Raw genomic sequence first — 16978 nt, forward strand, 5'->3', positions numbered from 1 at the left:
TTTAATAGGGTGAATTCTTCTAATTTAAGTCTTTATGCCTATAGCCTTTGGTTGAAGTATAATAGATTACTTGGCTATAGAAGATACATGTGGCTTAAATCATTTTCATTTAACTTGCCTGCAAGTAACTTATTGGAATTACTTGGTGAAATCACCAGCACATGACAAATTGTAGAATCACAAGCTTAGAGCAACTCCAGTGAGACAACCCATCCCTAACTTTACGAAATGCCCTTGAGGCAAAGGCATTGATTTTTGTTGACCGCCTTGTTGTGTCACGTAAGATTCATTTTCTTGGCGTATCCTCGTAGTATTCATTGCTACTAACGCATGGGCATAAACATAACGTAATTTGGAGCTATAACGAAATAGTTATTAACGTTTAAGGTCGGGGACATTTTAGTAAATTTAACCTTCACTCTAGAAGGTTCCATATTTTCTGGAGCAATAGTGGGGAAAAGAAAGGAGAGAGAGGGACGGATGAGAGGAGGAAGAAAGAAGAGATGGTAGGGAACGGTTCGCCCAAAAGAAAGGAGGGGAAAAGGGTGTCCAATGAGGAGAAGAGGAGAGAGGGAAGTGAGGGAACCAATCAGAAAAGAGAAAATAGGAGGGAAAGGAGAAACCCAGCCCCAATTGGATCCCCTCAACCCGTTTTTGACCTGGATTTTCTGGGCATTTTTCCAACAAAATTTCATCAAATTTTCAAGCGATTCAAAGCCTCCATCACCTGCCATCATCATCGCGTCACTTCCCATTCCATTTTCCACCCAAACCCGATGGGGTTTCACCCCAATTTCGAGAAGAACCGATCGGGAGCTGCATGCTTCATGGTGGCGGAATCTGCCATTCCTGACCAAACTCCATCAACCACCACCCTAATAGACTTCTAACAACCCCAGGAACAAGGCCCAAGCATTGGATGAGATGTCAGAGTTAGTTTAGGCGTCGAATCAAGAACACCTATTTCAAGGGTTTCTGGCCGATCGAGGCATTTTTAGGCTACTTCCCAACCGAATTAGACTTTGCCCCAAGTATGAAACTTGATCCTCTCATTGAGATCTTCATTCATGTAAAATTTGGGAATTTTTAGAGTTGTTTGATTTTCCAATGAGTCGGGGTTGCCGACCGTCGCGTGCGGCGGCTCGTGGCCAGTGGGCCGACGCTGCCTTTTTAAGTTAAATTCGATGTTTTGATTTCAATTTGATAACTGTTATTTATAGTTCGATGTTCTGACGATGCGACCATTGGATCATCACCAAATCTTAATACCTTATAGTATGTAATATTTAAGGACCATATAAGGATTGGAAATCCGATGTACGGATCCTACCAAATTGAATTTCTAAGTTTGTAAAACAAATGTTGACAGAAACCTAATTCTAGCAATTGGCAGAGATCCGACTGTTGGATTGTAAAGATATTTTAGTATGTTGATTTAGAAGCATAGTGTGGACTTTGGGAAGTTACGAATTGGAAATCCATGGGCAGATGTTCTAGATTGACTTGTATACGGTTGTGGACCCTCCTTAGTTTATTTGGACGTCCCGATTCCAAATTCACACTCTGTTTTCCCAAATTTAATTGTTTTAGTGGAGTTTTACTAATGGGTCCTAATATTATGCTTAGGTGCGATTATTATCGGTGACTTCGGCTATTCTAGTTCGAATGGGTTCGACTCGACGACATGATCTGTGAGTGGGTCTTTTCTTTGATATATACATATATACATGTTCAGTTTCCATATATACATCTAATAATGAATTTTTTTATATGAATGTCGTAGTTAAATTAATATTTATCAGAAATGACGTAATGAAGAGAATTAGGAAATCATTATGAATCTTAAGGAATGCCTTAGCTAAAATTACGGCTATGAATAATATTATGATGACTAGAATTATCGAATCATTATTGCAGGACTACATTTAGGTTATTTGCTCATCATTTGCTGCACCTGTGTTTGTACTTGCCTGGGCCTGGGCCAGGGCCAGGCTTTCATGTGTATGTGCACATCGCATCGTATGCTCACTTTAGATCCATTGTAGGTGCCAGTGCTGTCGTACAGGTTGCCATAGGCAACTCCAACTCATATGTGCTGAGCATAGCGCCAGTCTTCACGTGATTGTAGTACTAGAGCCTATATCATTATTACACCCAGTCTTGTTCATGTCAGAATACCTCTGCATGAACTCGTGTGTCAGCATGTGTCGATGAGCACTCAATATGATATGTTGTTTATGTGAGATTTTGTGATTATGGATGTCATGCCCTTATTTACGAGATATTGTGCCGCAATGAATTCTTGAGATTTTGTAGCCAACGGTAAGTATTTTCTTATTATACGTAGTATGTATATTTTGGAAACTATACTTGTTTTACAACGATGGGTTATTATGTTTTCGAAAAGGTTTTTTTTTTTTTTTTTTTTTTTTTTTTTACAAAGATTTATTTCTAGGCCCACTCACCCTTATTTCTCGCCCCTCCAGGTTTTATTCTTGGGCTTACATGTCGACGAGGATTCTTGGCAAGCTTAGTGTAGACGATTACCTTCGATGGTATAATTCTCACCCTATCTTACTGTACTGTACTTATGCTCTGACATCACGTGTGAAATGGGTTCATTCCCGCTTACAGCACACTCTTATATTTAGGCACTTTTAGGTTTATTATTAACATTTTTTACTACACTTTATGGCTTCGTCACCCTTCGGGTGTTGGCCAGCACAGGTTGATTCAAAGTCTAGGTGGACATTCCGGGTCGGGGTGTCATTTAGCCCTAAAAAATGCGCCAGCACCCAGCCCATTTAATCCACTCAGTGAACAGTAATAGACCCAATGAACAGTAATTGGTCAAAAGCATCTCCACTCCAAAAAAATGCGCTGGCACAAAGTCTACAAAATGCTCTAGCACTCAGCCCATTTAAAATATTATTAATTTTTTTTAATAAAATAATAAAAAAATTAGTTTTAATTTCGGATAAGATTTTTAACCAATCTTGTCACGCAAAGGAAGAAAAAGCTGCATAATTCTCTCCCATTTTCCGTCGTCAACCAGTCACACAAATCAAGAGAAAGAGAAGTTTTAGCAAAGTTAAATTGGAAATAAAGATGAGGATTAAGTGGAGGACTAATTGACATAAAGGCTATGGCAGGTGAAATACTAAGAGTTTAGCAAGGAGTTAAAATTGTATTTCCATTTCCTTTCATTTATGACAGGAAGCAATAGAGGAGGAAGGGAGAAATTATGGCATTCTATTCTTTCGGTTTTATCTTCTCAAACTCATGTCTTTCTTTTAGTTTTATTTAAAGATTATATTTAACTAATTTTTAGAAGTTAGGGGCTGTTTTGAAGCCCTTAATATGATTGCAAATATGTTATAACATTTCGTTTCAATTTCTTCTATGAAATAATGAAAATTGGTTTAGTACTTATATTAGTGATGAATTCTTTATATGTTTTATATGGATGCATACTTAGTAAGCATATCTAGGATTCTAATGCTATGAATATGTTTGTGACTGCCCTTATCGAATGAGGACCTACATATGTTCTAGAGTAGTGGTTGTTAATTGAGATTAACATGTGAACCGATGTCTAGGATAAGTAAGACAACACCAGTACTTATGATGCCTTGTGATGACTCAAACTCTTTTCTTTCTTAATAATTTCTACTTGTTAAATCTATGAACACGCCATTCTAGATTGCATACTAGGGACTAAGTTAAGTTGAAAACGCCATTCTCTTACCATACTACATAAGAAAGAGTAATATGTTGAGTTCTAACATTGAGCCAACTTGAGCATCTTCATCTGGAAATAAAAGGAATTTGAATGAAACATAACATGTTTGCATGATTATTTGGTGGTGGATAGCAATTCCCCTAACTCATTTTCTTAACTTGTGAACTACAATCTATTTTTATTATTTAAAATTCACTTCTGTCCTGTTTTTGTTCGATTTAATTAAAATAGCAAATCAACCCCAAAAATCCCCAAAATTTGTGTGAGTGTACCTCTTGTGTCTAGTGTCTGTATATAATTTTTTGTTGAATTTAGATAAGTATAAGTTGGTCTAACAATTGTTTTTTGGTGACTGGTCAATAGGGACAGCATCCCAGTTTTTGTGACATTTAAAGTAGTTAGAGAAAACAATCTTCTGCAGCAAAGACCCTTATTTTCATATGCTACAATTGACAAATCTAAGTGTTAATAAGGAAAATCAATAGGACATTTGTGTGCTACTTTGTGGTATGCTTTTAATCCTATCAGGCGTAGCAAGTAATCACAACTCCTAAGAGGGTGCAATATCTACTTTTAGATATTCTCTAGGATTTTGTTAGCTTAGAACGAGGATTTTATCCTAAAAGGTCTTTCTCCCCATGGTATAAATTGTTAGATATTATATGCTTGAGGTAGTTAAGGTTGTTTAGGATATGTGAGTAGAGATTATGACAAGTGTCAAGATCTTGTGAGTCTTGTAATAGCTTAGTACCTAAGCAATGTAACTAGATATATACAACATATAACTGAAAAGCAAATTAACAATTCATTCAATACAAAAGAATAACATTCTCTCTGTGTAAGTTTTCTGCACTTCTTTCTGTTTACATGGTATCTTTCGCCTGAAAAGCTTCGTGCTTGAAGGTTTTTGATCTTGGTTCTTCTGCTTCTGCTCATCTATCTCCATTGACGGTCATTTCTCTTCTTCTGGGGATCTTGATGATCGTTCTCTGCTTCCTCGACTGGGTGCATTCTCTTTTCTGCACACCAACTGTTTGTCACAAGTTCTTAGAGAAATTTTCATCTGGGTTTTCTCCTTTTTTTGCTACAATGGTGACTTCTGATCAGTTGACGATTCTTCAGTCTCCTATAACGTCTCTTATATCAACAATTTCCTCTTCTGTCACTGTTAAACTTGATGATTCCAATTATCTCACTTGGAATTTTTCAGATCGAATTGCTACTTGAAGGCCATGGTCTCATGGGTTTTGTGGATGGGTCGCATCCTTGTCCCACTCGTTCTGTTGTGACTAGTTCTGCGGATTCCTCTATTTCTGCTGACACTGATGAGTTCAAGATTTGGAAAATGCATGATCGGGCGCTGATGCAATTGATTACAACGACCTTATCTCCTTCTGCTATTTTGTGTGCAATTGGCAGTGCTAGTGCTTCTGACTTGTGGATTCGTCTCAAGGAACAGTTTTCGATTGTTACTCGGGCCACGATTTTTCAGATGAAGTCAGAATTGCAAAACATTAAGAAGGGCACTAATTCGATATCAATGTATTTGCAAAGGATTAAAGAAGCTCATGATCATCTTGCTGCTGCTGGGGTTCACTTCGATGATGATGATATTGTCATCTTAACATTGAATGGTCTCTCCTTTGAGTATAATACCCTGTGATCCATTATTAGGGGTCGAGAGAATGTTATTTCCATGAAAGATCTTAGATCTCAGTTACTTGCTGAGGAAGCAATGGTTGAAAATATTCCTGTTACCCCTTTCTTGTCTGCGATGGTTTCCAGAAATAATAGCACTGACTCAAAATCTTGCGGTGACTCTTCCAAGGCTGAAACCTCCCTCAATGGTCATTCATACGGAGGCTCCTTTGGGTTTCGATCAAACTACAACAAGAACAAAAACAAAGGGAAATTTCAATATGGTTCTCAGAATCGGTTTGGGAACTCTAAGCCTAACTATGGGAACTATACTGTGAATCACGCTCCGGGTATTCTTGGTACATCTCCACCAAGGCAACAGAGTTTTTCTGGTATATCTTGTCAGATATGTGGGAAGTTTGGACATCTGGCTCCCAATTGCCGATTCCGGAACTCTGAAACTGCAATTTCTGAGGGGTGTCAAATCTGTGGGAAAAAGAATCACAGTGCTAAATATTGTCATTTTAGGAATTCCATTGTGTCATCTTCAACTCCTACAGCTATGCATGTTACCAATACTCAGTCAAGTGACCCAAGTGCTTCTCCTCAACAGTTCTGGCTCACTGATTCAGGAGCATCTTCACACATGACTACTGATATTAGTAATCTGTCCCTGGCTTCTCTATATCCCACTAATGAAACAATTCAGACTGCAATTGGTGCAGGTTTATCAATATCTCATATTGGTTCTTCCACACTACACACTCCATTAAAACCCTTGCAGCTTAATTCGGTTCTATATGTTCCTAGATTGTCTCAGAATCTATTATTTGTACATAGATTATGTCTGGACAATAATTGTTGGCTGATATATGATGCGTTTTGCTTTTGGATCCAAGACAAGGCCACAGGGAGAATTCTCTTTCAAGGACGTTGCAGTAATGGATTGTACCCTATTCCTCTTCCGGCTAAGAGTAATACTGTCACTACAAAGTCTTATGTTGCATATCTTGGACATCAAGTATCTTCTAGTCTCTGGCATAATAGATTAGGTCATCCCTCCAATTCAGTGGTCTCTGTCATGTTAAAGAAATGTAATCTGTCTGTATTACCTGATTCATTGTTTGTGCTCTGTCATACATGTCTGGAAGGCAAGTTTTGCAAACTGCCCTTTGTTAATTCTGTGTCTAAGTCAATTCACCCCTTTCAAGTAGTTCATAGTGATGTATGGGGTCCATCTCCTTGTAAGTTTGTAGATGGTTTTAGGTATTACGTGACATTCATTGATGAGCGCACAAGACACTGTTGGCTGTTTCCCATTCTCAATAAAAGTGATGTTTTCTCCACCTTTGTTGGTTTTTATAACTATGTTTCAAATCATTTTGCCACTTCAATTAAAACCTTACAGAGTGATGGTGGGGGTGAATACCTTAGTAAATCTTTTCAACAATTTTTGTTGACTAAAGGAGTGAAACATCAATTGTCCTACATTTATACCTCTGAGCAAAATGGTTTAGCTGAGAGAAAACATAGGCATATCATTGAAACAGCTATTACCTTGTTACAAACAGCTGCCTTACCTCCATTTTTTTGGTCCTTTGCATGCCAAACTATTGTGTACCTTATCAATAGAATGCCATCACCTACACTTCACAATCAGTCCCCATTTGAGCTATTGTTTAATGTTGTTCCCGATATTCATCATCTTAGGATTTTTGGATGTTCAGTCTTTCCATTGTTAAAACCATACAACAGTACCAAGTTACAACCCAAAACTACCAAATGTATTTTCTTAGGCTATGCTTCCAAATACAAGGGGTTCATTTGTTATGACTTTCTCCATGACAAATTTTACATTTCCAGACATGTGATATTTGAGGAGTCTGAGTTTCCATATTCCAGCTTCTCTTTAAACAGTCCTGTTCCCACCACTCCTACTTCTAAACCGGTATGTGTCTCCTCATCTCCATCTATATCCATTAATCAAGAGAATCATGTAGTTACACTTCCATTCCCTAACACCACTATTATGCCTAGCTTAGATCATCACAGTGGTTCCCACGATGCTTCCTTACAATCTATTACTGCATCCACAGATCCACAATTCCCTGTGGCTCATGAGATTCCATCTGGATCCTCCAGTAGTGAATCAGCTTCTGAAAATAATCGTGAGTATGGTATTGCGGTTCAACATGAGTTTCAACCTGATCATTTGCAGGTTATCCTTCCCATTCCTCCTATGAATACTCACTCAATGCAAACACGAGCTAAAAATGGTATTTCAAAGAAGAAAGCCTATCTTTCAGTTGTACAAGATGATTGCTCATTGGCTATGTCTCAGATTGAACCTGCAACATATAAGTCAGCTCTCAAGTCTCCTTTGTGGTTGTCTGCTATGGAAGAAGAGTTGCAAGCTCTTAAAACTCAAAATACTTGGTCTTTGGTTCCCTTGCCTCAAAATAAGAACTTGGTAGGCTGCAAATGGGTGTTTAAAATCAAGAAACATTCTGATGGCTCTATTTCCCGGTATAAGGCACGGCTTGTTGCCAAAGGGTTCAATCAAGAAAAAGGCATTGATTATGGGGAAACCTTTAGCCCTGTTGTCAAACCTACCACAGTGAGGCTGGTTCTAGCTTTGGCAACTCATTTTGGTTGGTCTCTGCAGCAACTTGATGTGAAGAATGCATTTCTTCATGGCATTCTTCAAGAGGAAGTTTATATGTCGCAACCACCAGGCTTTAGTGATCCCAATCACCCCACACATGTTTGCTGATTACATAAGTCCTTATATGGCTTAAAACAAGCTCCAAGGGCTTGGAATGAGAGATTTACCTCGTTTCTTCCTTCTCTGGGGTTCCTTTCCACATATTCAGACCCTTCATTGTTTGTTAAGCATGATGACCAGTCTGTGATTATTCTTCTCCTGTATGTTGATGACATTATAATTACTGGCAGTGATTCAAAGGCTATTACTGCAGTAATTACAGCTTTGACTAAGGAGTTTGATATTAAAGATTTGGGTCCGCTTCATTATTTTCTTGGAATTCAGATTACTCAGACTTCTAGTGGCTAGTTTCTTTCTCAATCCAAATATGTTTCAGACTTGCTGGTCAAGGCAGATATGGTTCATTCCAAACCTTGTTCCACACCTTGTTTACCATATAATAGGTTACTCAAGGATGATGGTTACCATTTCAATAATCATTCTTTATATAGAAGTATTGTAGGTGCTCTTCAGTACCTTACTTTCACTAGACCTGATATAGCTTTCTCAGTTCATCAGGTGTGTTAGTTCATGCACTGTCCTATGGATTCTCATTATGCTGCTGTGAAACGCATTCTCAGATATTTGAAAAGTACTGCGGAGCTTGGCATTCAGTTCGCACAAGGGGAATTGGATTTACATGCATTTAGTGATGCTAACTGGGCTGGCGATCCCAATGACAGGAGATCCACAACTGGTTCAGTGGTGTATTTAGGGCCTAATCCTATTTCTTGGTCTTCGAAGAAACAAAATACAATCTCTCGGTCCTCAACCGAAGCTGAATATAGGGCACTCTCCAGCACTACTTCTGAAATTGATTGGATCAAACAGCTTCTTCATTTTATGAAGATTGATGTTCCTTGTCCGACTACATTGTTTTGTGATAATATGTCCGCAATAGCTCTTGCTTATAATCCAGTTATGCATTAGCGGACGAAACATATTGAGATCGATGTCCCCTTTGTGCGTGAAAGGGTTGCAAACAGGCTTCTGCAAGTGCATTTTGTTTCTTCGAATGAACAGTTTGCTGATGTCCTAACCAATGGTTTGTCTACTCCCTTATTTCAAACGCACTGTTACAATCTCAGACTTGGCAAGCCTCATCCTGAGATTGAGGAAGGATGTTAGATATTATATGCTTGAGGTAGTTAAGGTTGTTTAGGATATGTGAGTAGAGATTATGACAAGTGTCAAGATCTTGTGAGTCTTGTAATAGCTTAGTACCTAAGCAATGTAACTAGATATATACAACATATAACTGAAAAGCAAATTAACAATTCATTCAATACAAAAGAATAACTTTCTCTCTGTGTAAGTTTTCTGCACTTCTTTCTGTTTACATAAATACACCCATTTAGGGTTTATCTCTGGTATTCAATCTAAACACTTGAATTCTCTAGCCCACTGCTTGAGTCTAAAACTGTTCACTAACTTAACTGTCGGAGAACCTTTAGCTGGCACACACACCCCCTCCCGATCTTAGGCTTGATCACAATCGTATATTGTTTTGCAGGTATAAGAGTTCAAAGCACTTTCTCCTCACACGGTGAAGCAAAAATTTGGTCCCAACAATTGGTGCTTTCATTGAGAATGAACTCTTATTTCTCTCGACTCGATCACTTTACTCTATGGAAACTTTACTCAGACAGTGATCTTACAGTCAGGCCATAGACCCGAATAATGAACATGCACATTTCATGGATTAAGTTTGGGATGGTGTGGTAAAGATACGTGCAATAGTGAAAGATCTCCAGAAAAATATGCAATCCATGGAATAGGCAAGACTCTCCAAGCTAGACAAGAAGATGAAAAACATCAAAGACACCGTCACCTGCTTCAAAAATCTAGTCGACGGAGCAACCTCAAAAATGATCAGTCAAGGTCCAAGCATGTTGACCCGAGAACTCGTTGCAAAAATATACCCTGGAAAGCTGCAGAGAAGCTAAGGTTTACCCCCGACTTGATATTTTAGAAGGAGGTCGTTTCCCAGAGTCAACCGCATAGAAGAAAGCAGGAACGTTTCCAAAAAGCACATAAGGGAAGGAAGACGATGCATGAAAGACACCAAAGAAAGATTCCCTCGATGGCCCTCTCATCATTAAGTTGCAAATCTTTAATGCCATGGTAAGCTAAGTTTTGATAGATAATGGATCATAAGGTGACTTCCTCTTCAGGGGCACGACTAAGAGGATGGGCATCTTCGAGGGTCAACTTTAAAAGGCCCACTACGTAAACCTATGATAAGACTCCACTCAATATTATGGGGACAATACTGCTTTATTACAAGCAAAACCGTCTGAACATTTAATGACCTTCCATGTCATGGATTACCCATCTCCTTACAACGCCATCTTCGATTGAGAATGGATGCATGGCATGAGTAAGATTCCCTCAGGTGATAATCTCTTGCATTGTTATCTAGCCATAAGGGCAAACAATAGAAGATAAAACACTAGGGAAAATGAAGGACCAATATTGGGAGGAAGATCCATTCGAATACAGACTTCTCCAAGTGGTCTAGGTAAGGCACCATTCGAATGCAAGTCTAAAATTCAAAGTAGCACTGTCAGATGAGTCTCTTTTAGCCCATTCTGTTTTGAACATTTAGCAGCTTATGAGACTCGAGCCCTAATAAGTGCGATAATGATAAGCAGGCTATGGTCACGGGCACATGGCACCCTAACCCGGAAGTTTAATGCACCCTCCAGCCTCTGGAAAGGTTATACAACTAACAAAGTTGTAGGTTATAACATTCAAATTGGGCTCTACACCATTCAAAGGAATAGTCAAAGGGTAATCCGAAAATCATTCGAAATTGACTTTGAACTTCGACCCCAAGTACAACTACTTCTATGTCGGACCAACATACAAAGACAAATATATTTTGGAACATCATCTGTTAGCAGTCCGAATGGGGCATCCAAACTAGGTAATCCCAAAGAGGAATTTTATTCCATCGGAGCTCCGATACACACAAATGCTTTGACCAGGCCAGTCAAGGTAGTTTGGCTCAGGTCCAATACGTAAGGCCTGACAAAAAGATTCAAAAACTATTTCCGACCCACATGCCGATGACCAAGTCTCCAAAGAAATGTTGTTTAAGATTTATTGGAAACAGACACATAACTTAGGCTAGGGAATAACCCTTTCTTTGGCTCCACATTGCAAATATTGAAGCCTTTGGCCCAAAAATTAGGGCAAGGCATAGAAGAATTAGCCTTTATCTACAAGTTACTTTCTAGTACGATTCAAAACTCTGAATCCCATAAATGTGTTTCAATGAGTTCATAGAAAAAGTTTTCTCATGGGTTTAATGTTTAATTCTTGGTAACGTAGTAATGTGGTACTTTGGATATTGCGATGAGAATACCTTATGAATGCTACGTCTGTGGCCCACAAGCTTAACTTTTTTCCGCTCTGTCACTTAATTCTCCTATAAAGTTTGTCTACTTTAGAGAGATTTATCGAATTGAAACCTTTCAATACATGAATAAGAAACAAAAAATAGAAGTGTAGTACGATGAAACGCAAAACTTGAATCACGGAAGAGACAAGCCCCCATCTTGACTAGGAAACTTCAAGGCTGGATTCCTTTTGCGACTTTTTTTTCCCTTTTTGGTGGTTGAAGACTATCAGAGTGTATCGGGTGCTGGGTGACTATCGAATCAGACTCTTACTCTTGTTCTGTTTCCAAGTCTGTAATTTCGTTCAACAGATGCTCTAGAACAGGAAAGTCTATGTGTTTGATCTCATCCAAGATCTTGAAGATGTGCCAACCCTTGAGGTGATCTCACTAAGCATAACCAATAAAATACTCGAGGTTATAACCTTCCTTATATTCCTCTACAAACATCTTCTAGAGGTCATCCCGGAGAATTGAAATTTCAGAGATGTGCACATTAGTGAGCAGTTGGAGGTCCGCGATGCTAGTTTTTTCTTTCTGGTTAACCTCTTGGCAAAGTTGCTTAACTTTCAACTGAATAGCAGCCCGCTTTGTTGCCCAATCACTTCGCTTCAAAGTCAATACACGTTCCGATTCCTCCCTCAAATTTGCCAAGGTCCTATCGACTTTGGCCATAGGTCGCCGCTCTAACCTCAATTTCTCCTTTGCCTTTGTAAGGTCTTTCAAGTAGTCCTGACCTTCATCTCCTCGAATGTAGCAGTATCAGTGTATTTCTGATTTTTGCCTCGTGGGTGTCCTCAAAGCTTGCTTCTCAGCCTGCATTTTCTTAAGTCTTTTGACAATCGTTGTTCTAACTCTATTCAAGCTCTCAGATTTGCCTCACTTGAAGGAATATGGCCACCTCTGTCTATACATAGCCTAATAAACAAAAGCTATATAAAAAAAGGATAGCTATATTGAAACATGAAGTACAAAGGAAATAAGGGAATGAAAAATCATCTTGTAGTGACTTCCATAACATTGCATCAGGACGTCCTCAAGAGACGTGCATACTTGTTTGTAGTTCGTGTGGACAATTGTGGCTTTGAGGAAGGCTCGAGTGTAGTCCATATTTCGAATGCTGCTAGCATAAAAAGGAATGCCAACATGATCGACTGAAGGCTTAATCACTAGAGGAGGTCGCGTCGTTCCTTCAGACCTTGTTGGGGCTAAAGGTAGAGGATTGTCGTTCTTGGGAAGCACCTCCATGAGTATTTTTTTATGGAAGGATGGGGGCAAAGGATGATGCATGAACAGAAGTTTGGGCTTAGGCTTAAGTGACTGTAGTGGTTCTGGCTCTAAAAGTAAGGAATATGAAACTGGTGGTTCATTCACCAAAGGTAATAGGGTAGATGTTCTAAAAATCATGAAGGCCAAAGAAGCTATGCATATTTTCATTTAAAAGGTGATCCCTTCCTTGTCTTCGAGGCAATCGGGCATCATATCCCTAATCAGCAAGTGAAGTTGTGAAGGAACAAGCAATGGTTATGAGGATGAGCTGCTAGGTTGCTCCCGCTTTTTCAAGCCAGAAGATGGAGCAACCTTCGACTTGAAGGATTGAATCCATCTGTGGACACCCTTGGCTTCGATCCATTTCAGATCCGGTATAAGGAATTTCAAGCAGTGATTGATGGCATGATCATTTTCCTCGATTGGTGAAGCATTTAGGGGAGAACAACCACTTTTAGTTGCAATGCAGCATGAATTTTCATTGCATAACGGATCACTTCTGGATGACATACCTCAATGATTTCGAACTCATTGCTAAATTCTAAATTGTAAAAATGGAGAACTGTAACCCTAACCCCATTTATCTCTCCCTTCCAAATCCCATTGACAACCAAGACGTCCCTGAACCAGTCCTTGTCTTGATAAAGGGAATCCTGAATGTATGACTACCAAATAAGGCTAGGTCTGGCCAAGAAGTAGTAGTATTCGTCAAAACCCATCCTAAGGTTATGCAGCATTCTAACTTCTTGAATGCCCAGCTCGGCTCTACACCATTGATTTAGTAATTCGGAGTGAGTGACAAGTCTGAAGGCCGTTGGGGAAAGATTGCAATTTGCTATGTCATATCACAGTAAGATGCTTTTCAAGAAATCAGAAAGAGGGAAACCAATACTCAAGTCGCAAAACCAAGGATAAATCCTAATGCAGGGACACTAAGGATCGGACGATGTTGAGAATGTAGCATGAATATCTTGACCCAGCTACCACTTGACTTTACATTGGCCCAAGAGATCTCGATGATTTTCAATAAAGGTTTGGCTTTCCTTCTGGTTACGAACCCTCGTTAATGGAAGGTTATAGGGAAAATTTTTGGGGGATTTGGTATTTTTTCTTGAAGACACCATGGGTAAGGCTTCAACAAAATAAGGAGGGTTTTTGAATTTGTATAAGAAAAAAGTTAGAGCTTTTTTTTACAATGAATGATTTAAGGGTTCTGATAAACGAAAGGGAAAGATCTGAGATTATAAAAGCTTCATTTGACAACATCATTCAACTATTGAATACTGACTAACTTACCTTGGGATCAGTGAATCTGACGGCTAAAGACATTGGTAAAAAAATATAGGAAGAGATTTCTTGTTTTTCGTGTACACACCACAAACGCAAAGTCTCATCATTACAAACTTTATGGCACGGTACTTGAGGACACACATTTGGATCTGAAACACCTTCATTTTATCACCAAAAGTCAGATCAGCACACAAAGATAGAATACTAAACAGTACGCTTTCTAGTTTACTCCAAAAGACATGGTCTTTGGATAACAATCCATCCTCAAGGAGAATAAGTGGCCTCTTAAATGCATAGTTAGGGAAAATTGTAGGACTATAATTTTCTGGTGCCTTAGTAAGGCTAATCCAAATATTTTTACCTCAAAAGTCTGGTCACGGACACACCAACTCCACGCATGTAGTTGGATCAGACAGAGTAGTAGTGCCACTATCACTTTGTTCCAGGGCAATAGGCAGAGTCCTAGCGACTCTGGTGGATAACCATGCTTATTCCGCATGATATGTGATCTGATCCGGATATAGACTCAATCAGATCCTTATAGTTTTTGGAGTTCCTACAATCTAGGATTTGGCACGCGGCATAAGTAGTCACAACTCCTAAGAGAGTGCAATATCTACTTCTAGATATCCTATAGGATTCTACCGGCTTAGAACGAGGATTTTATCCTAAAAGGTCTCTCCCCACAGTATAAATAACCCCATCTAGGGTTCATCTTTAGTAGAGTAATCAAAACGTTTGAATATCTTTCCCATTGCTTGAGTCTAAAATTGTTCACAAACTTGACCATCGGAGAGCATTTGGCCGACACACTCCCTAGTCTTAAGCTTGCGCATGGTTGTTTACTATTTTGAAAGGTAGTCAAGTTTAGGAACCTGGTCACATGGTTTGGGGCCTCCAAATTGAAAACTATGCTAAGTGGATTAGAAGAAAGTAACAACAAATTAAAACAAGTCTAAATGGATTAGAGCATCCAAGGGTTCCTTATGTTACAAAGTGGGTCCCACCCCCTTTCCTTCTCTTTCTTTCTGTTTTTAATTTTTCTGCTCTCCAAAACAACGCCGCAAAGCGCAAACAATATTCCTTCTCTTTCCAAAGTTACAATTAATTTGTTTATATATTCACTTGGCTTTATGGATTTCCGTAGAGATGTTAGAGATAAGAGCTACCACACAGGTTGCAGCTTACCCACAGAGTTAGAAGCTACAGAGGTACGCTACGAGAAATTTTTCTAAATTTCGGGCTAATAAGCGGATCTGGAATTCCACCGATCATAATTTGCCAACTGTACACATTTAAAAACCACCCCACCATTTAACAATAAAAAAATAAAACATGGTTTGGGCCCCAACGGTCTCTTTTTCCTCTCTCCTTCTTCGAAAACTGAAAAGTCTTTTTATTTGTTGACCAACAGTCTCCGACCAAAACTTCCCCACAATCTGCATCCAAACTTCCGCTATTGCCATAGCCAAGATCACCCACTTGTCGTTAATGCCCTCCACTGAACAACCATATCACCATGAACCCACCCCGAAACTCTAGTATCGTCCAACTAAAACATGAATTTGAAAAAATTGGATAATTTTGAAATTAAATTGTTGAGTTATGATTTTAAATAATTTAAATGCCTTGATGTTTTGGTCTGAAATTGCTTGGTTGCTGGCATGCGAGACGACAAAGGGAAAGTAAGAGGGAACTTAGAGAAGGCTAGTGGTTGTTTCACATAAAAGCCTTTCAGTTTCCCGAAGAAGGAAAGAGAGAAATGAGAGCCTAGTGGAGCCCTAACCCCAATATGTTTAATTTATTTATTTTTCAAGTGGTGGGTGGTGTTAAACATGTGTACTAGTGTCAAGGTATAGTTGGTGGACCTTCACGTCAGATTATAAGCTCGGAACTTAGAAAAATTTCTCGTACGTTGCAGACTCTTTTGGTTAAGTTTTTTATGTTTTATTTTTTTTTCTTCTTTTCTTTATCTTGTCCTTATAAGTTATCAGATGACTAGCCTATTATAAGGCTTAGCCCACTCACCCACCTCCTTAGTATAAATAATATCGTTTGTTAAAAAAAAAAAAAAGTTTTGAAAACCCTTTTATTAGTTTTTCTAACTTTAAAAGGCATTACTTAATATAGTCCTAATTCAAGATATTATAGGCTTTCTCCAAGTCTAGCTTGACCACCGTAAGACCCGTTGGACCTTTCCTTTTATTGAAATTGCTAAAAATCTCATGGGCAACTAAAATATTATCCACAATAGATTTTTGTGGTGCAAAATCACATTGATTATCAGAAATGCACTACTAAGAAGTGCCTGATAAGTAATATTACAAAGATTGATATATAAGATGGATACTCCAAATTATTCACTTTAAAACCCCTAAAAACCTTTGGTACATCAATGTTTCCTTGGCTAAGATCTTACAATGCCACTAAGCTACAGTCCAACATCACTATTATGTACATCTTAGGGTATTCCATGGGTTATAAGAGTGTTATTTGTTATGACTTGAAGACAAAGAAATGTATTATTTCTAGGAATGTTATTCATGATGAGACAGTATTTCCTTTTTTAAAAAATTCACAACACACAATTAGAGAGCAAATGGTACAATTTCAATCTGGTATTTCTCAAATATTAGGTCCAATACCAGTTACTCAACCTTCAATTGGTGTTATTTCTCAAGATCTTGTGATTGATTCTGTCTCCTTATCTTTTAATCACTATGGAATGTCAGTACCTTCTACTGCTGAAAGCAATGAGAATTCTCAAGTTCAAGACTGTGAAGTACCAGTTACATCAGACCATACACTTTCCACTTCAATAGATACAACTCCTTTGCTTCCTATCTTCAATCATGCACAGTAGAAGGTACTC

This window comes from Pyrus communis, chromosome 16 (assembly GCF_041283825.1).
Source record: "Pyrus communis isolate YQ-2024b chromosome 16, ASM4128382v1, whole genome shotgun sequence".
NCBI lineage: Eukaryota > Viridiplantae > Streptophyta > Magnoliopsida > Rosales > Rosaceae > Pyrus > Pyrus communis.